At 37.9% G+C, this 22,013-nt stretch overlaps 1 pseudogene; it reads left to right on the top strand.

Moving 5' to 3' along the window:
- The first annotated feature begins 19,676 nt into the window (after window positions 1–19,676).
- LOC105882003 (charged multivesicular body protein 3 pseudogene) lies at window positions 19,677–20,339 on the top strand (annotated as a pseudogene).
- The last annotated feature ends 1,674 nt before the right edge of the window (window positions 20,340–22,013 follow it).

Genomic DNA, 22,013 nt, shown 5'->3' with positions numbered 1-22,013 from the left:
ATCTGACCAAGCAGATCCTGGGAGGTGCGGAAGTCCAACCTCAGCAGCCTCACCCAGACTCCCAGGGCTCCCATTTCTCAAAGTTTTCGGTTCCCTCTCGCCACTCTGCCCAACTTCCACCTTTATGTGGATGCCTTCCAGGGATAAGTTGCTATAATAATGAAGAACCTGTCGCAGTGAAGGAAATTAGTTTCTGTTTCAAACATTTGTAAATCTCAAGAGCAAATTTTTAAAGTGGTGTTCTCATGTTGAGTACATCTGTATGAAACAGGGAATTGGAACCAGAGCAGGATACTGCAACACTTGCCCATCGTGTTTTGATTATTGTGACATTGCTTATTAGTGAATCACCCTCAGTGAGGAATTTGCCAGCTAATCACTCAGAGATCCTTTTAGACTTCCAAATGAAACACCTGTCTCTTTACTGAGTCATGGGAAGCTGCCAATTACCAATTATGACCCACACCAAGGTCTTGAGGTTCATGACATACAAGCATATTTCTTTTCTGGGTAATTTATGGGGTCAGGGAGATTCAAACAGGGTCAGAAAAATAGTGTCTGATACCCGCTATGAAATCCAAACAGTCCTCATGTGTCCCCTTTTATTTCATTACAATGACAACAGGTGAGTACAGTTTATGGAGCTGCAGCAGAGCAGTGTTGGCACACAAAATAGTGCAAGAAATGGTTAGCCTAAGAAAATTACAATCAATGGTATGACTGGTTTTTCATAAAAATCAAGCTATTGATAAAATTTACAAAATGAATACAAATAGAGTAAATTAAATACAAATATCTCACAAAACATAATCAAGTTTACCAAAACATCCTATCACAACATAACTAAGTTTGCTAAAATTTTAAAATAATAATTTTTAACTTTTGAACAAAAATAACCTTATTTCTAAAAGATTCATGGTCTTCCCTTGCTTTTATGATATTGAAGTGTTCTTCAGACTCTCTTCTACTAATTCACTTGTCTTAATGTAAGAATATTAACACTCAATATGTGCTACAAATATTTCCCCTGCTTTGTCTTTTAATTTGTCTTATGCTTTTGATTTACATAGTTTAAATTTCTATAATTCAAATTGTTCTTTTCCTTTTATGTTATTCCTTTGGTTAAACTTAGAAAGTTCTTGTCTATCCTGAGCTCAGATTGTTGCCTAGTAATTTTGTAAATTTGAAGAATTTATTTCAATAAATAGGAGGTAAGGCTCTTTTTTTTCTAAAGAATTTACCATTTTCACCAAAGTCAGAATTACCTTTGAATCTATCACTCTTCAAACTTTGTCAATTGACTCTCCTTTCCCTTTATCTGATATGTCAGAAGTGTACTTGCACTTGGGCTTTTCCAGAATCAAACACTTTTTCAATCAAGGAAAATATAGGTTCATTTCACATAATAACCCACTGATTTTATAGGCATTCCTTCTCAGTTTTATCACCTTCACACATATTTTTTTTTTTTTTTTTTTTTTTTTTTGAGACAGAGTCTCACTTTGTTGCCCAGGCTAGAGTGAGTGCCGTGGCGTCAGCCTGGCTCACAGCAACCTCAATCTCCGGGGCTCAGCGATCCTACTGCCTCAGCCTCCCGAGTAGCTGGGACTACAGGCATGCGCCACCATGCCCGGCTAATTTTTTGTATATATATTTTTAGTTGTATATATATATTTAGTTATTTCTATTTTTTGGTAGAGACGGGGTCTCGCTCAGGCTGGTTTCGAACTCCTGACCTTGAGCAATCCGCCCGCCTCGGCCTCCCAGAGTGCTAGGATTACAGGCGTGAGCCACCACGCCCGGCCCACACATATTTTTAATTATTGTCATTCAAACCCTTCCATGGATCCATAGGAATGAAATTATCTTCACGTAACACATAACCAGTTTTATAGCAGTAACATGTTAACTGGTGATTAACCCAGACTAGGCCCTCACTCCCTTATTCGGCTCTTGAGATTCCCTGCTACACTTTTCAGAACAAGTTATGCTTGTAAATTCACTTGAATAAACATATGCCAGGCAATGAGCTACGAATGAGAAGAAAAAGGAAGCACAAAAACAGCTATTTTTTACCCATAAAGACTTTTCAATCAAATTTACAGATAGAAGCATGTAAAAAACTGTATCACTTATCTATTGTATAACAAACTACCCCAAAACTTAGTCACTTAAAGCTGGAACCCATTCTACTAAGCAAAGTATCTCAAGAATGGAAAAACAAGCACCACATGTACTCACCAGCAAATTGGTATTAACAGATCAACACCTCAGTGGACATATAGGAATAACATTTATCGGGTGTCGGGCAGGTGGGAGGGGGGAGGGGGGATGGGTATATACAAATCTAATGAGTGAGATGTGCAACATTTGGAGGATGGACACGCTTGAAGCTCTGACTCGAGGTGGGAGGGCGGGGCGTGGGCAATATACATAACCTTAACACTTGTACCCCCATAATACGCTAAAAAAAAAAAAAAAAAAAAGCAACAACACTTGTCCCTCACAGTTTCTATGGGTCAGGAATTCTAGATCAGCTTGCCTGGGCACTTCTGTGAGGATCCCTCATGACTTTGCTCTCAGACATTGGCTGGGGCTGTTACTCATATGAAATCTTTCCTGGACACAGAGGATCTGCTTCTGAAGTGGCTAACTCACACGGCTGACAAGCTGGTGCTGGCCAGTGAAACGCTTCAGTTTCTCTACACATGGGCCTCTCTCCACGGGGATGCTCGAGCATCTGCAAAATATGGAGGCTGGCTTCTCTGGCAATGAGCAATCCAAGAGAACAAGACAAACACTGCAATTCACTTTATGACCTAGCTTTCAAAAACACACATTGTCACCTCTACTGTAATCTATTGGCTGCACAGACCAGCCTTAATTCCATATGGAAGGATACCACAGGAGGGTATGAGTACCAGGAGGCAAAAATCATTGCAAGCCACCTTGAAGGATGGCTACCAGAACCACCAATACAGATTAGGAGAAAATAAGCACAGAAAGGAAACAAGTAACTTTCCATTCTTTTTTTGCTTGTTTTTCGATTTGGGGATTTTTAAATTTTTTTCTCACTCTTAAAATTATCAAGCCCACTCTTTGCTCACTCTCCTAAATTAATTCTTCGTAAGCTTTTTGAGACAGATGTCATCCAATCTGAGCTCCTTTCATTTATTTACTTCCATCTAAACATTATCTAGTCAACTCATATGCCCCTCCCTTTATTCTCAATAACTATTCTGTCTAGTGGTCTTGTGGCGCCATCTCCAACAAATCACTGTAAAACCTGCCCCATAATCACCTCTTTCTCTCCTGCATCTTCAATGTCTATGTTTTTACTGGCTCCTTTTACTTCGTCTACAAATTTGTTCCATTTCCTTTATAATGAAACTAGAAGTCTCTAGGCCAGAACCTGACAACACACAACTCTACGTGTTTCACTTCCCTGCTTAGTAATAATCATTGGTTCCTTATTGTTAACCAGTCAAGTGTTCTAAATCTGTCAAGCACAGCTTCTACCATCTTTTATAACTTACTATTTTCATCCTACTCTGTATTTCAGCCAAACTGGACCAGTTACTATTCTCTAGACATGTTTTAAATGAAAATACATTAAACTCAAAATATAGAAAACCTAAGACCAGCAAAGGCTTTAAAAAAAGGTGTTTTTTTTAACAAGGTATCTAGGGGTAGATGGTTATAAGCTTTGTTTAGCAGTTCAATGATATAAACGTCTCAGAATCTTTCTACTCTTCTGTTCCACCATCCTCAGTGTGTCAGTATATCTTACTCTCCTCATGGTCAAATAAAATAGCTGCTACAGCTCCAGACATCAAATTCCATACCATCATGCTAAACAGAAAGGGAACAGTCACAAAAGAGGCTTTCCGGAGCCCAGGAGCTCGAGACTACAGTGAGCTGTGATTGCACCACTGCACCCCACCCTGGGTGACAAAGTGAGACCCTATCTTGAAAAAAGGAAACTTTTCTAAAGACAACAGAATAATGGCCAGCACACATATTAAAAAATGCTCAACATCGCTAATCATTAGAGAAATGCAAATCAAAACCACAATGAGGTATCATCTAACCCCAGTGAGAATGGCCTGCATCAAGAAATCACAAAACAACAAATGCTGGCGAGGATGCAGAGAGACAGGAACACTCTTACACTGCTGGTGGGACTGCAAATTAGTGCAGCCTTTGTGGAAAAGAATTTAGAGATACCTCAAAGAGCTAAAAATAGAAATACCATTCGACCCAGCAATAGCATTATTAGGCATCTACCCAAAAGATCATAAGACATTCTATCATAAAGACATCTGCACCTGAATGTTTATGGCAGCACAATTCACTATTGCAAGGACATGGAAACAACTCAAGTGCCTGTCAATTCATGAGTGGATTATTAAAATTTGGTATATGTTTACAATGGAATATTACTCAATTCTAAGAAACGACAGCAAGCTAGCACCGCTTATATTATCCTGGACTGAGCTTAAGCCCATCATCCAAAGTGAGATGACACAAGATGAAATAATGGGCCCCATATATACTCGCCATCAAATTGGTACTGACTGATTAACACTATGGTGGCTCAAAGGGTGGTGGTGTTCGCCATGGATTCGAGGGTTGGAGGGGTAGTCCCACATCTGTGGGATGTGAACATTGTGAGGGGAAGGGCACACCTCTAACCCTTGCTAGGGAGAGGCAAAGATATAAAATGTTAAGAAAAAAAAAAAAACATTTGTCAGCTGTAGGGCAGGTGGGAGGGGGAAGGAAAGGATGGGTATATACACACAGTGAGCATGATGCACACCATCTGGGGGATAGACATGCTTAAAGCTCTGCCTCGATGGGGGAGGGGAGACAAGGGCAATGTCTGTAACCTTAGCGATTGTACCTCCATAATATTCTGAAATTTAAAAAAAAAAAAAAGGAAAAAGGCTTTCCTTTCACTTCCAAGTCTCCAGTTGCTCATCTGCACAGTGGAGACAATCACAGTACCTACACTCATATGATTTAGTTAAGACTGAGGAACATAGTGCATTTGACATATGATCATAGCATCCCGCATATAATGGGTAGTACACAATAGCTAGCCATGTGTTTGTTTATTCTTTAATTGCTACTAATGGTTTTATACTCAACACTTCAACATCCTGAAAAGGATCACTTAATGAAGAAACAATAATCTAAACTCAACAGTAAGTACCAATAGTTGTGAAAATTACACATACACACATAACCTTGGTGAAACCACTTATTTGCTATACCACCACCTTCATGAAATCTATTAAAAAGGATAAGTGACCTTAAGTAAACAAGAGGCGTTATTGGAAGGCTGAAGGAATATCTAATAAATCCCAAGGATAGAAAGTAAAATCAACCTCCAAGAAAACTGGTATGAGGAACCAGGAAGTCAGAAACTGAATTTACTCTATCTCTCAGGAACCAAGGGGTTTTTCACTGCTGCCTCTTTTTCCTCTCTCCCTTCCCCTTTCCCAACTGTGCATTCTAAATTTTCTCATTCAGGTAGCCAACTGGAATCTGAGTCCAATTCCTAATTTTTAGAAAAAAGAATGGGTCCCATTTTGCCCTTCCTGGCCCAATTAACTCTAAGGGGAGAAGAGGGAGAACAATCACATGACCTACTGCCTGCTCCTCAGGGTGTGGGGCAGACACAGCCTTATAAGGATGCATAGGAACAAAGATGAAATGGTTGGTAGGAGAAATGACTGGCCTCTCTGGTACAAACTCCTGGCAAAGAGAATGACTTAGCCTAATGAACCACATATACAACTCAGAGTTAAAGAGCTTTAATTGAAATTGGTACCTTTTTCAAAGAAATAAAAATAAATATTTTCATTGTATGGACAAACAGCTAGCAACTTCACTTAGATTGTCACTTTGAATAGGTGTCGAGCAACAAATATCTATACATACAAAACACATACACCAATACTGTAATCTGTGAATAATGCTAACTAATGACCAAATCAGGGAAGAAATGTTGCCAACAAATAGTTTTTATGTTTATATTTTTATTCTCAAAATAAATTGAGCTATTCTTTGAATTACACAAACCCTTTATTTCATAGGAAGAACCCAATTTTAACAAATATATTTTCACGTACAGTAGCCCTCCCTTATCCACAATTCACTTTCTGTGGTTTCAGTTACCCAGTGGACTGTGATATGAAAATAGGTGAGTACAGTTCAGTAAGATATTTTGAGGGAGACATACCACATTCACATAACTTTCATTACAGTAATATTGGCATAACTGTTCAATTAATTAATAAAATAATAATTAGCAGTTGTTAATCTCTTACTATGCCTAATTTATAAATTAAACTTTATCATAAGTATATATGTATAAGAAAAAATATAATAGAGTTTGGTACTATCTAAGGTCTCAGGCATCTGCTGGAGGTCTTGGAACATAACCCCCTTTGAATAGGGAGGACTACTATAGATGCATAGTAAGTCTGCATTTTATATTTGACAGGGTCCTTCCAGTAATTGTATTTGCTCTAGACCATCTCTCTGCTCAACTGAAAAGATTCCTAGGAAGTAATCTCTTGCTCTTTACTGAGAATCTGTTCTGAGAGGTGGATCCTACTCCTCATTAAATTATAATAGTTATTTCTAAGACACAATCTCCTTAATCTTTTAATAAAATATTATCTATTTCTTTGGCCTCTGAACCAAAACCATTTGGTTCTCTGAGTTATAAAATGAGGATGAGCAGAAGCAATTTTTCATCAGATAAAATTCTAATGCTAAATAACATAGCTCAGGGCCAAACCCTAGCTATTTCTTTTCACTTTTTTTTTTAACAACTTGGTATAATGTTTGTATAAAATTGTATTATGGGATATTTTGTGTGCCCCCAAAATTTATATGTTCTAATCATGGCTGGCCAATACAGTAACTGCTAGTTGCATGTTACTATTGTGCACATGATTTTAATTTAAATATGACAACTAGAGGCTGTCATATTGGACAGCACAGCTCTAGGCTTCCATTTGTAGCTTCCTGCTGAGACACTTGACCTCATGCCTGCCAGCAAAACTAATATTCCCAACTCAAGATGTTCCATTTCTGCCCAAAAAACAACTCCTTCTTTTGTTTATTCACACTAATTGTACCAACATATACTTGATCATCCAGATGACTGATAACAGTTATTTGACACCCACATTTTCCCCACATTCACTTTGCTCCCTACACAGTCACACCTCTGATCAAGGAAGAAAAAATCATTTAAAGAAAATAATTTAGAATAAGTGTGTACAACAAATTAATGTGCGTTCTATTTGATATTTTAATTATCCTATCCTCTCCTGGAAACACAAGCCAGTATTCAATATTGCTGTAATATTCGGTGCCTTACAAAGTCTGTATTAGTGAAAGGGAGAATTTCAAAGGAGAAATCTACAATATATAGAAGAGGGAAAGCTGTCAAGATTAGACAGCAGAAATAACGTATGTTAAATTTTTTAACTCAGGAGAAACCGTGCAGGTCAGTAGATGTAGGAGGTACAGAAATGAGGAAAAGGAAAGGCAGGAGAGGAAGGAGCAAAAGCAGGTAGAATTCTTTTGGCTACTAAGAGGAGGAAGCAGAGTTAAGGGCTCTGTGATGACTGCAACTGGCAGCTCTGGAGCAGGCACCTGCATCTTATGGTAGCTGCTTTATAATGAAGAGAAAACAAACAGGAATGAGGGTGGGAAATACACTTGGTCTAGAACACCACTACCTAATGGAACTATAATGCAAACCACATGTACTTTCAAATTTGCTAGACTTATTTAAAAAGCAAAAAAAAAAAAAGAAATCTATATTAACAATATTTTTCATTTGATCCAATATGTCTAATATACCCTCATTTCAACATATATTTTAAAAATGAGATATTTTACATTTTTTGTACTATTTTGAAATCTGATATATATTTTATATGTACAGTACATTTCAATTTGGTCACTAAATTTTCATTAAAATACTTGATCTGTATTTAGGTTACATAAAATTAACAGTTGCAAAAAAACAGATTCACGTAGATACCAAGTTGTTCCAAACATTCTTGAAAGATTTTCAAAACTGAATTGCCAGTCTCAAATTTGACTTTAATTAAAATTAAAAATTTAGTTCCTCAGTCAAAACAGACACATTTCAAGGGTCCAATACACGTAGTTACTAGTTACTATTACATATTGGACAGCAACAAGCCTAGAGCTTGCACCATTTATAAAAAAGAAAAAATACTTGGAAAGTTGCTCTTTGGGCTGCATGCCAAAGAAAAGAATTTCATAAAATGAGGATTAGGACAAAAGGGAAAAAAAAAAAAAAAACATTTCACCATTCTATACCTTTCTATTCCTATCTTATTTTTCCTTAATCCAATTCTGGCATGAAATTCCAACAGGCTTAGATGTGGTTCCATTATGGCTCAAGTTCATTGCTTTGGTATGAACAATCTCACTCAAATTCCTTTGTTTCTCCAGTGTTGAAAACAACATAGTATGAAACTAGAGTCCTGGAATTCTGGCTATATTTCCTTGTGTATGGAAAAGTCAACACACAGTGAGACACTTAGTACCTGTAGTCTGGGGAGCCAACCTCCATCTCTAACAAAATTCTTTGTAAAGAAAAAAAAAAAAAAACAATTAGTTTGAGCATTGAGCATTCACATCTGAAAGAGCGTTGGATATTGCAAATCTATTCTTTCTTACCAATTAACTCTTTCCAAGCCAGCAGAGGTGAGAAACCATGTGGTTACAGATCCATGTTTTCTCACTGCTCTCCACCTATGGGCCTCACCGCCTGAAGTGACCATTGGCCTGAGAAATAGAAGCAGCTCCCTTATAAATTGCTCTAGGACTGAAGCAATTATAGGGAATTTTAATGTGAGTAGAGCAAGGAGACAAGAACATGAAGGAAATGTACATGCTTAGGTGTGAGTTCAAAAAGCTATTTTTTGTGCTTTTTTGCATTTAACCATCATATTGCTAACGTTAGAACATATCTTTTAGAAGAAATATCAATATTAATAAAATTTACAAACTCAAAGGGTCATACTAACTCAACATAGTAGAATATCAATTACCAGAAGAGAGGAATCTTTGTTTTATACTTACCCTCAGAATTCAGTACCTAGGCCCATAGTCAGAATTCAACATTTAACAAATTAATCAACAATTGCATAGTTTCCAGTGAAATAATCATACAGCAGCAATAGCACAACACAGAATTATGTTCCAAATCTACTATTCATTCATTTTTCTCAGCCAACATTTTTAAATATTCACTCTGTGTCAGTCACTCTATTGAATGCTGTGTATATAGAAGTACCTAAATAAACACAAAAAATACTGATGGGAAAAAATTTCTTTATTACAGCCTATTTTGCAAAAAGAATAAAAATTTTTATATCATTTAAAAGATCTGCTTGACTTTTATTTTTGCTTTATTCTCCTTGAATACTGTATGAAATATTAAAATGCAACTTAATCAGAGGCCAGATTCTGTCAAACTGTTAAAACCTTACACAATTTCTATCGATAGAAATAAACACTCCTCCTACAAAAAAAGTGCTATTTGACTCTATCTAGTTTTATTTATCTTGTCCTAATTAAGCATTTCATTTTAAGTTCCCTTTCCAAGTTCATATAGGAGTTTTCCTATAATTCCTTGCTTAGCCCAAGTGATACTTTTTTTTTCTATTTTGAAGCTTTTCAGACCAACTAATCATGGGCACACTTCCAAAATGTATAAGAATTAGAGAAAAGAGTTGATTGCTTAATTCTTGCCTCTGACTCGGAGCTTGTGTTAATTAGCTAAAGCTAGAGTCCTCAGCATGCTCTCAAGAGCTCCATGAGCCACTGATTAGCAATGACAAGGCCATCTGGCCTTCCTGCAGCACATTGGAGAAAGTCTCTCCTGGCATAAAAATCAGGGATGCCTGTAATTTAGAACGAGTCAAGTGCTGCCACAGCATTTGAGGGAGACAGTATCTGACTACAATATGAGGCCTGTCCCAAAGGAAGCTAAGTCTATGCACACCAATGCCATGATCTTAAAAATACCCTTGTTTCCCCTATTTGTATAATCTTCTCTTGCCTACCCTTTAGCGATAATTTTTCTTAACTCCTTTAATTTTTTTTTATTCCTCCAGCAATTACTGCACCTAAATTAACAAACCTCAATGTAAGGCTTGTGAGCAATTTTTGGTCGATTTTAAAAGGGGTTGCCAAAATGGAGACAATAAAAGAATTAGAACTGTCAGAGGTTTGCAGCTGGCAAGCCAGGACTTGGCATGTGGATGAGCCCAAGGTGAGCTGAGCTAGCTCTATCCTGCTCCCTCATCTGTGCAGCCTGGACCAGAAACTGAAGAAGGGGGCACTAGGATAACAAACATTCCAGGGCAGAGAGATTGGTCGGGTGTCCATTGGTATATCTTGATGTAATCAGCAGCACATACTCATTGAAACAGCTAGCACTCTTGGCTTCTCCATGCCAATGATTTCCAGCCAATGCTAGGATACTTTGGTTTCAGGAAAACCAAACAACAATACAGCCCTCAGTCATTAGACCATTTATCCAGTTTGGGGGGCACTGTAACATTTCCTGAGGAGCTCTGGATCCAAGAGCACTGTCTTTGTGAATTCCACTCATCACCTGAGGCCAGACCTAGACTAAGGACTGATGACAATAAAACAAGTAAAAACTGAACTTCCCTGAAGAAAAATCTATTTGATAATGAAGCTTCACAGTATTCCCTTGTAACCTCATGGATGAGATTTTTAATGCAGGCAGGCAAAACACTGAAATAGCTGAATAGGTGAGCAGTGTATGCCTTATTCATTAAATATATGGACTGGCAATATGCCATATCAGTTGTAATGTGTGTCAAATCTCCCTTCAGATCTCAGGAATTCCCGTGTATTCACTGTGAGTTATACAAGTCTGACAACCCCAGTGAGTTATGTAGGCTTTCTTTTGTGTTATTTAAAGTTTCTCTTTAAGTTGCCCACGTTTCTTTAAGACAGTGAACTTCTCAAAGCTGCGTTGCTTTGGTTGAGTGTTGTTGTGCAATTAGCATTTTAATTTGGCCTAATACTTTCCCTTGGAGTTAAATAATCTGGACCGGTCTGAGAAAGTGTAAATACCCACAGATTCTTCAACTTCAGGCTGTTTGTGAACTGAATGGTCTTCGATGATCCAGCACAAACATTATATACTCCAGTAGGTGAGAAAAGACATACACAAACACAAGAATCCATTATTCCGATAGAAAGAACTCTGCACCTTATGTTACAAACTACATCTCACCAAGTTGGAACAATTACTCTTCCAAGGAAGTAGGATTAAAATTCCTATCGGCAGACACTATTGTTCTTGATTATAAAAAGTTCAACAGGTTTAGCTGTCACTTATCTGATAAAGTTCTATGTAAATTCAGATATTCCTCCAACCCTGTACATGTCATCTGTGATTTCTTATATTCAGTTAGGCAAGCTTCTATTCTCTGTAGAAATTCCTCTGGGTGTGTCAGTATTCATTCTCAATATTAAGTTTCTTAATATTAAGTTTCTTATGGCTCTATATAAGAAAATGAAGGAATGATTATAAGAGAGTGTCCCGGCCCGCGGGACCTTCTGTTACTCTCGGGGGCGAGGGGGACCGTGCCTGAAAGAGATGGGCGAGAAAAAGAAATGAGACCAAGCAAAGGGTTGTCAAGGTCTACTTTACTTGGATTTTTAGTAGGTTTTATATACAGAAAACAAGGAAGTAGAAACAGAAAAATAGAATGGGGGAATGATGAGGCTTTCCTGTGGGCTAATCAGCCCCAATCAGCATCCCAATGGCACCGGAAGCTCCTTGTGATGGATCACTCAACCCCAACCTGGCAGGGGGTTGGGAACAATTGCAGGTAGCATGCCCTGGAGCAAGCATGGCATGGAATGCATTCTTCTTGGAACTATAGCTGGGGGGCTGGGTGCTATTTTCGTCTTAGGCTATTTTCCCGTGTGTAGGACAAGTCAGGACAAGTCGTTGGAATGTGGAGGGTCTTAGTCTCCAACAAGAGAGAAGCTATGAAATAATATAAGGAGTCCAAAGCTCTGAACAAATATTTAGCCTGAATAGGGGGGAAAAAAAGGAGTAAATTGCTCTTTGGAGAGGAGCATTAATTTTTTTCAACTTTCTTATGTGTCATTTAACAAATTATCTGTTCCAAGGCACTAAATAGCTCTCTAGTGGCCAGGCTGAATTAGTAGCTCTGCAAACAACAATCCTTTTATTTATAATTTATTAATGGCATTCATTATTTCGTCATGCCAACTCTTTATAATTGTGACAAAGATAAGCAAAACCAGCTCTACAAATGGACAAACAGACCATCTACCCATTGGTCTCACCAGCCAACCCACTGGCAATTCACCCTTTCTACCTGAAATAAGATTCCATAAAGTCATTCAACACATGTGTATTTATTGAGGGCCTCCTATGTGCCTCTTCCTCAGGAGTCACTGGGATGTATGTACAGAAACTGACAGGGTGGGATGACTTGTAGCTTTCTTTTTTTCACACACTAATTGACAGGAGAGTTTGACCCTAACAAACTAAGCATGGTATAAATAGGAAGGACCTGGCATCAGGAAATGCCTCCTAAATGTCTTATACCTTCGGTGAATAGTCTTAATTATTACAACAACCAAGTGAGAAATAAATTAGATGTGTACAATTTTATAATTAAAAAACTTTGACTCTGAAAGGCTAAACATAATTTGCCTAAAGACACACAGATGGTACAATCTGAATTTAACTTACATCTCTCTTTTGAGCCTGAGCTTTAACTCTTTACAAACTACATGTGAATCGATAATAGGATACACATGCTAAACAAAACGATGCAATTTTTGGCTTAATCCATTAAAAGAGTGTTGTTCAGATTACGGAAATACAGTGTTCGAATCATGGGAGTTTTTTAGTTCTTTCATCCTTGAGATTCACAGGCACAGCATATCTGGAACATATATTCAGTTCTAAGCATCAAACAGATTTTAAAGGATTATGACAAACTAAAAAGTGTGCAGGAAATGGGCAAAAAAGAAGGAAAAGAGTTAGGAACATTTCATAAATAAACTATTGATGAAACAGAGATTCAGCCTGGGGAACAAAATGCTAAATACACTTTTTTTCCTATTCAGGCTAAATATGTGTTCGGGGCTTTGGGATGCTTGTAAGTAGGAAACTACAAAATAATATAATCATCCCTTTATTTCTGTATATAGAGCAGTAAGACCTGAGGAAGTTTCCTGTTAGGAGCTGGGCCACACAGCAGGAGGTGAGCAGCAGGAAAGGGAGCGAAGCTTCATCTGTATTTACAGCTGCTCCCCAAGGCTCGCATCACTGCCTGAGCTCCGCCTCCCCTCCCCCGTCCGTGGAAAAATTGTCTTCCATAAAATTGGGCCCTGGTGCCAAGAAGGTTTGGAATGCTGCCAACAGGGATTCTACAATAGCTGTCTGCAAATACCAGAAGACTTCTATCGCAGTCCATTTTATGCTACTATAACAGTATCTGAGACTGTATAATTTATATAAGAACAGATTTATTTCTTCCAGTTCTGGGGTCTGAGAAGTCCAATATCAAGGTGCCAGCATCTGGTGAGGGCCTTCTTGCTCCCTCATCCCATGGAAGAAGATAAGAGGGCGAGAGAGTGCAGAGGAGCTATTCTTCTCAATGCACTGGCAGACAGACGGGCAGACCTGGGGTTTTATGCTAACAGCTGTGAAATCCCCACCTGAGTGCTTTGCTCTTGGCTGTTCACCTTGCCTGGGATGCCCTATACATTTCCGTGGCCACAGCTCGACTTCATTCAGGCCTCTGCTATGTGCCACCTCCTCAGAGACCTTCCTTGACCACTCGATCCAATGTACACTCTATTTACATGCTTTGTTTTTATAGCACATATGATTAACTGTCTGTTATATAAACATTTTCCCATCTCCTTCACTCGAATGTCAATTCCATGAGGAAGAAATGTGTTCCTTGACAGATCCCCTGTGCCTAGAACAGTGTGATATATTAGTTGACTTTCAAGGAATTGTTGTACAATAGATGATTTTTCTCCAAGTCTAACTTACATCACTTCATGGCAAATATTTTCATAACGCTACCTCTTAGTGCAAAATTTTGGGGGCTAGGTCATCATTTCTGTTACAGATCCATATTTTAATGTAACAAACTCAGCCTTGAAAATGAGAATGTCCATGAACCCATAGACCCAAATCTAGCATTTGAGGGTGATACAGTACTACACCAAGGGACTATCATTAACTCTTTCTTGAATTTTCAACCAACATACAAATTAATTTTGTCATATTAGAATGTTACAGCTCAAATAAAATAATATCCATATCCATGTTACTTTTCATTTATATTAAATGAAAACTAGCAATTTTGGATTTCAAATTCAAATTTTGAAATTTGAAGATTCAAAGAGCATTTTTTTACAGTCATTGTTTATTGAGTCCCTTATACTTAGCAATCCCTAGATTAGCTAAGAAGATGCCATTTGCCCATTCAAAATCGATAAAGCATATTTGCTTGCATACATCCCTCAAACTGAAAAGAATAGATAACTATTTTCCTCTGCATACCTTTTCTCCTTCAAATACTTGTCAACAGTTCTGGCCCTGAAAGAACAGATCAGAGAAAGATGCCAGCCATGAATTTAATGAAAGGAACCCAGACATGTGCTTGTCACAACTGCCACACAAGAACATTCTTCCTACTCCCCTCCTACTTCCTAACTTAGAGCTAAAGTGTGCACTAAACCCGATTGTCAAGTAGCTATGGAAACCTTTAGAGTGTATACAGGTATGACCATCTCCCCCCAACTCCCCACCTGCAATCGCCCTGCCTGAGCTGCCACCCTCTCTCACCCGATTGCTACCAGGCCTCTTGACCTCTTTCCCTGCCTCTTGCCTTATGTCTTTCAAGAATCAAGTGATCCTTCTAAAGCAGAAGTCAGATTGTGTCACCCTGCTGCTCAGGACCCTGCACCAGCTCCCCAGGCACTCAGGGGGACAGCCCTGGTCTTCCACGGGCCACAGACCCTTCCTCTTACTTCGAAGACCTCACCTCCTGTTCCTCCACCCTCGCCCACTCTGTTCCAGGAGCAGGAGCCTCCTTGCTGTTCCTTGAAAACGCGCCTGCCTCAGGGCATCACAGTGGCTGTTCCCACTGCTCAGAAACCTTTTCCTCCAGGTAACAGATTGCCCAACTCCCTTGCCTTCTCCATGACCTTGCTTAAATGTCATCTCCTCCGTAAGGCCTCCACTAGACATCCTGTTTTTATCACAACCTGCTCCCCATTCTCCACCCAGGACCCTCCTCCCAATCTTTTGCTTCTCACAGTACTTACCACCTTCATACTATGTATTTCACTTACTGTTTGTGGTTTTATATATTGTCCGACTCCCTCCCAAAGATCTCAAAGATCTTTGTTTTGTTCACTGATGAATTCAGGGAACTAAAACAATGCCTGGCACATAATAGAGGTTTGATAACTATTTGTTGAATTAATTATTCTAATACAGCCTGTGCTACTTATCAACCAATCAATAAAGATGTTTGGAACATTTAGCATGTGTTCTATGTGATCCAGGGCACTGAAGGATTTTTTTATTTTAACAAAGCATCTGCCCTCTGAAAATGTATAGTCTACCTGGGGAGACCACATGTATTCAGCAATGTCAAAGAGATTAAATATGGAAAGTACTGATAAAGACTGTTGCCTGCGCCAATAATGACTCTGTGATTTAATGCATTATGTAGCAATTATTCACTGAGTACCTGCTATGAGCCAAGTACTGTGCTAGCCTGGAGATATAGGGGTGAGCAGCACAGACATGGTCCCTACCTTCTTGGGACTTACATTCTGGTGAGGCAAACAATGAAGCAATGAATAAATAAAATAATTATGGAAGTAACCTGAGGAAAAAAGCAAGATCTATCATAGAAAACAATGGTAGCCACACCAATTACAATCACCAGATAATTGCAGGCAGGCAGGAAGGTAGCAGAATGAACATCCAGACCTCACTGCACCCCATCCTCCAGCCTCCTCCTGGGACCTGGCATTGGACCAACCCAAAGCCAGAGGCAAGAGAGCCTGGTAGCATGGAGCACGCAGGGCTAGCAACGCACAGCAGGGCAAAGATGATCTGGAGAGGCAAGTGTGTGTGAGCACACGTGTGCATGTGTGTGTATAAACATACCCAAAAGAGTCCCAGCGCACCTCCTCAACATTTCCTGAAAGCTGTCACAGTCATTGCACAGTCAATTTCTTCCTTCTCTCTCTCCAGAGGGATAATCTGTCTTTATTTTCCCAGGTCTACTTCTTTTCCTAACAAACTTCATAGTGCTGAAAATAGCCATAGTCATCCCTTAACTTCTATTAATTAAGTTAATGAATCTCAGCATAATTAACTTTCTTCATTAAAAAAAAAATTTTTTTACCTCTTCCAGTTCTTTAGTCTTCTAAAGATCCCATTCAATTTCTCCCCATATTTCTGAATACATAAAATATACAACTTTTATACCATATATTAGTAAGTCGATAGTTTATGAAAATGAACCTTTTCAAATTTGGCATGCTAGGACTAGCCCAATTTCATTTTTAAAGGTTTTTTGTTTTTTAAACTAAGTGGCTCATGAAGGCAGATGTTTTAAAATACCTATATTAACAGGCATTGAAGATAATTTCATATTTAAATTCTAAGAAATTAAAGACAAAGCTGGAATCTACCTCAGTCTCAATAATAACAACTAACATTTATTGAGTGCTTACTATGTGTCAGAAGTTTGCAATATGTTATTTAATCCTCACAAATAGATACTAGTATTATGCCTATTTTATAATTAAACTAACCTGAGACAAAGAAAGGGTAAGTATCTTCCTTAAGTTCAGACAGGTGGTGAGAATTGGATTCAAATAGCCCAACCCACAGTCTACCAGGAAGTGAGAGCAAAGCACCTGTGCAGTCTGTGGGGTCCAAACACTCCTTAGCCATCTTGCCACACCCTAGATACTTGCAAGGACATAGAACTCTGAGTGTACTTATTGGCCATCTCATAATAATAGCACAGTATGTTAAAAGGGTGATGTTAAATGAAAAAAAAGCAAGTTATAAGACAACTGGTATTATGATCCCATTTATAGAAAAAATAAATAGGCCTATAATTATAGATAATATATGATATATGCCAATATGACTATAAATATACTTATATATTATATACTTAAGTATAATATATATATTTATAGTATATATACTATACTATATAAATACTTATTTATAGGCACAGATAATGTCTACAAGGTTAAAAGAAAAAAATCAATACAGAGTTGCATCAGAAGAGCACTCAAAGCAGGTAAGAGTGTTTATCACTATACTCTCTTGTACCACTGGAATTATCACAAACTTAAATAAGTTATTACACACATTACACTAATATCTCGTAAGGACTCAAAGGCTGAGATGACAATTCAATAACTTCATCACAAAAAAGCATTGTTGACAATCCCTAGTGCATCCAGTCTGGAATTTCTTCTAATGTTATTAGTTTTAAACTTTTTTTAAATCTTGGTAGCTATATATGCTAAGCTTTGCTATTAGAAAAAAAAAAATCAGCAGCCATAAACTATTTTAATTTAGCTTCATTAATGTCTTTCAAAAATTAAATGCATCCAATAAAAAATATACACAAATTGGCCTTGAACCATAGACCTTAAAACCTGTCAGTATTTTAATAACCAACAGATAACAAACATTTGACCAGTAAAGACTAATAAAGCTATAACTTAATGGCTGTTTCAAAAATGATACATAATTACTACCCAAATAAATCTACAGATTCAGTGCAACCCCATCAAAATACCAATGGCATGCCTCATAGAAAGAGAAAAAATCCTAAAATTTATATGAAACCACAAAAGACCAAGGATAGCCAAAGCCATCCTGAACAACAACAAAAAAGCTGGAGGCATCACATTAGACGACTTTAAATTATACTACAAAGATATAGTAACCAAAATAGCATGGTACTAGCATAAAAACAGACATATAGACAAAAGGAACAGAACAGAGAACCCAGAAATAAATCCACACACTTACAGTCAACTCATTTTCAAAGGTGTCAAGAACATACATTGGAGAAAAGACAGTCTCTTTGATAAATCATGCTGAGAAAAGTGTATATCCACATGCACAAGAATGAAATTAAGCCCCTGTCTCTTGCCATATACAAAAATCAAATCAAAATGGATTAAATACTTAAATCTATGAAACTGGAACCTATGAAACTACTAGAAGAAACCATTGGGGAAATGATCTAGAACATTAGTCTGGGCTAAGATTTCTTGAGTAACATTCCCAAAGCACAGGCAACCAAAGCAAAATTGGACAAAGGGAATCACATCAAGCTCAAAATCTTCTGCCCAGCAAAGGAAACAATCAACAAAGTGGTTAGCAAACTACCCATCTGGCAAGACATTAACAAACAGAATATATAAGAAGCTCCAATAACTCAATAGAAAAAGATCAAATAATCTGATTAAAAAGTGGGCAAAGGATCTGTCTGAATAGATGTTTCTCAAAAAACATACAAATGCCCAACAGGTATATGAAAAAATGCTCAACATTAGTGATCAAAGAAATGCAAATCAAAACTACAATGAGATATCATCTCACCCCAGTTAAGATGGCTTCTATCAAAAAGATAGTCAATAGCAGATGCTATGGAGGATGTGGAGAAAGGGGAACCCAAGTACACTGTTGGTGGGAATGTAAATTAGTATAGCCATCATCAAGAACAGTATGGAGGTCCCTCACAAAACTAAACATAGAACTATTAAATGATCTAGCAATCCCACTGCTGGGTATATATATCCAAAAGAAAGTCAATCAGTATATTGAAGAGATATCTGCACTCCCATGTTTATTGCAGCACTAGTACACAATACACAAGATATGGAAACAACTTCAGCATCCATCAATTGATGAATGGATAAAGGAAATGTGATACATACTTGCAGTGGATTATTCAGCCATAAAAAATAATGAAATCCTGTCATTTCTAACAACATGAATGGAACTGGAGGTCATTATGTTAAGTGAAATAAGCCAAGCACAGAAAGACAAATGTCGTATGTTCGCACTCACATATGGGAGCTAAAAAGGTTGATCTCATGGAGATAGAGAGTAGAATGATGGTTACCAGAGGCTAGGATGGGTAGTGAGGAGAATGATCAGTGGGTATAAAAATACAGTTAGGTAAAAGGAATAAGATTTAGTGTTTGGTAGCACAATAGGGTGACTATAGTTAACAATAATTTACTTTATATTTCAAAATAACTAAAAGTAGTAATAGAATATTCCTAACACAAAGAACTGATAAATGTTTAAGGTGATGGATATCCCAATTACCCTGATTTGATCATTACATTGTATGCTTGTATCAAAATATCACGTGTACCACATAAATATGTGCAACTATTATATATCCATAAAAATTAAAGAGAATAAATCTCCCCCTAAGAAGGTTAGGAAAAATATATACACGTTTGTAAAATAAGAATTAAAATAATAGCTTCATTCAATGGCCAAGGAGAGGATCAGGTCAAGGAAGGCGGTGAGCAAGCTCTATGCATCCAAAGCACACGTGAACTCAGTCCTTATGGGTATGAAGAATCAGCTTGCGGTCCTGCGAGTGGCTGGTCCCCTGCAGAAGAGTACAGAAGTGATGAAGGTCATGCAAAGTCTTGTGAAGATCCCAGAAATTCAGGCCACCATGCAGGAGCTATCCAAAGAGATGATGAAGGCTGGGATCATAGAGGAGATGTTAGAGGACACTTTTGAAAGCATGGATGATCAGGAAGAAATGGAAGAAGCAGAAATGGAAATTGACAAAATTCTGTTTGAAATTACAACAGGGGCATTGGGCAAGGCACCCAGTAAAGTGACTGACGCCCTTCCAGAAACTGAACCTGAAGGAGCAATGGCTGCCTCAGAGGATGAGGAGGAAGAAGAGGCTCTAGAGGCCATGCAGTCCCGGTTGGCCACACTCCGCAGCTAGGGCTTGCCCAGCTGGGCCCGCAGGCTCTCCTTATGGCTCACTTGCTAGGTGTGCACACACTCCTCTGAAGAACCACCATCTTATGTATCTCTTGCACTGCACCTCTGTGGTGAGCCATTGCATTTTTGAGAAGGTTCTCTGCTAATATCTCTTCACTCTGCAGAGGTTTTGGGATCTCAAAGGAATTCTTCTAAAGAAGGTGGTGTAATTAAATGCATCATTTTCAGGAGCATAAAGAAGTATCTTAAAAAAAAAAAAAAAAAGAAGTATCTTATTGGGGGGAGGGCAAAGAAATTCATCTTCTCATGAAGCACTTCTGAAAAGAAGTGATTGCCTGAATGTTGAGGACTTTGCATTTTGTCTGTAAAACACTACATAAATGGATTTTAATAAATTTCTGCTTTAACACTTTGGAAAAAAATTTTTTTTTCTATTTTCCTATGGTAATTCCAGCAGGCTGTGTACATCCTTAAAAGCAAATAATTTTGGAATCAGTACAGTCATAAGTTTGTGTGAAAGTACAAACACCACCGGGAATAGGAGCCAAGATGTGTGATTGAACCTATCTTGTTAACCAGCCATGTCCCGAAATGGAACATCAGACAATAACTTGATTGCCAAAAATGAAGCATTTGGATTTAATTGTTCACAAATACAATGGACTATGACCTAAGTGATACTAAACTCTAGAATCCAAATGAGGATTTGTAGATGGTGAAGCCCAGTTCAAAGTGATTAGTTATAGCAACAACTTGTTGGAGACCAAAATATATAGATATTAAATTGTCAATGTCTATTATTAATAATAGGTACTGATCATATAAATTAAGGAGCATTCATATACTGAAACACAGCCATTAAATTCAAGCAAAACATGACCTAAATCAATATTCCACCTTATCATAAAACTTGGCATTGTTTTCTCCAATGGCCATTTAACATCAACATCATGCACTGCTAACGGCAGGACATTCTCACACATTATACCCCCATAAGATCATTTGTCAAGCAAGAAAAATTTGCTGCCCTCACCGGCATTCCCAGAGCTTAATCCTCACCAGTCCTGGGAATTACATGGCATTCAGTGCTCTGCTAAGCATGCCTGGTGCGCCTCTGCTCTGCCTGCTAAGTATCTTATGTCATCGTAATTGTGCAAAGTAATCTTCACATCTCATTCCAACTAGTTCTGTTTGCTTGACTTACTCTATTACATAGCTCCAGAAGCAGTAGCAATAATTCTTTCTTTGATGAGGATACTATATAACATGGTGGTTAGAAATATAACACTTTGGGGATCAAATAAAACCTGAGTTTGAATCCAAGGTCCACCACTAACTAGCCACAGGACATTGGGCAAGACTCATCTTGCTCATCTTTAATGTGGGACTCATAGATAACTTATATATGGTTTAATGGATTAAATGATACAATATATAATAGGATGCCTGTAAACTATCAGCACAGTGCCTGGCAAATAGTAAGTGCTCAGCCAACAATAGTTTTTAACTCCAGAGTTTCTGAACCTTCCTCCTAGCATGTTTTTTCCACCTTTTTCTCCAAAGAATCAAGAATGTTCACACTATTACACTGATATAGTAAAAGAATTTCTTGGTTACAGTACATATTGATCTAGATGAATTTTATTAGATACACAGAGGAGGTCTGAATTTCTTTACAATAAATAAAAATCTGGTTGGGCACTAGCACTATGGAAGGAGGAGGTGGGAAGATTGCTTGAGCTCAGGAGTTTGAGACCAGCCTGAGCAAGAGCAAGACCCTCTCTCCAATTTAAAAACATAATAAGAAAAATCTGGCAGTGATGCTTACTTTTGCAGGGGAGTATGTAACAGTGATATAGCC

This window comes from Microcebus murinus, chromosome 11, assembly GCF_040939455.1.
Source record: "Microcebus murinus isolate Inina chromosome 11, M.murinus_Inina_mat1.0, whole genome shotgun sequence".
Classification (NCBI taxonomy): Eukaryota; Metazoa; Chordata; class Mammalia; order Primates; family Cheirogaleidae; genus Microcebus; species Microcebus murinus.
The sequence above is the reverse complement of the archived record's forward strand: the minus strand, read 5'-3'. Positions and strand labels throughout refer to the sequence as shown.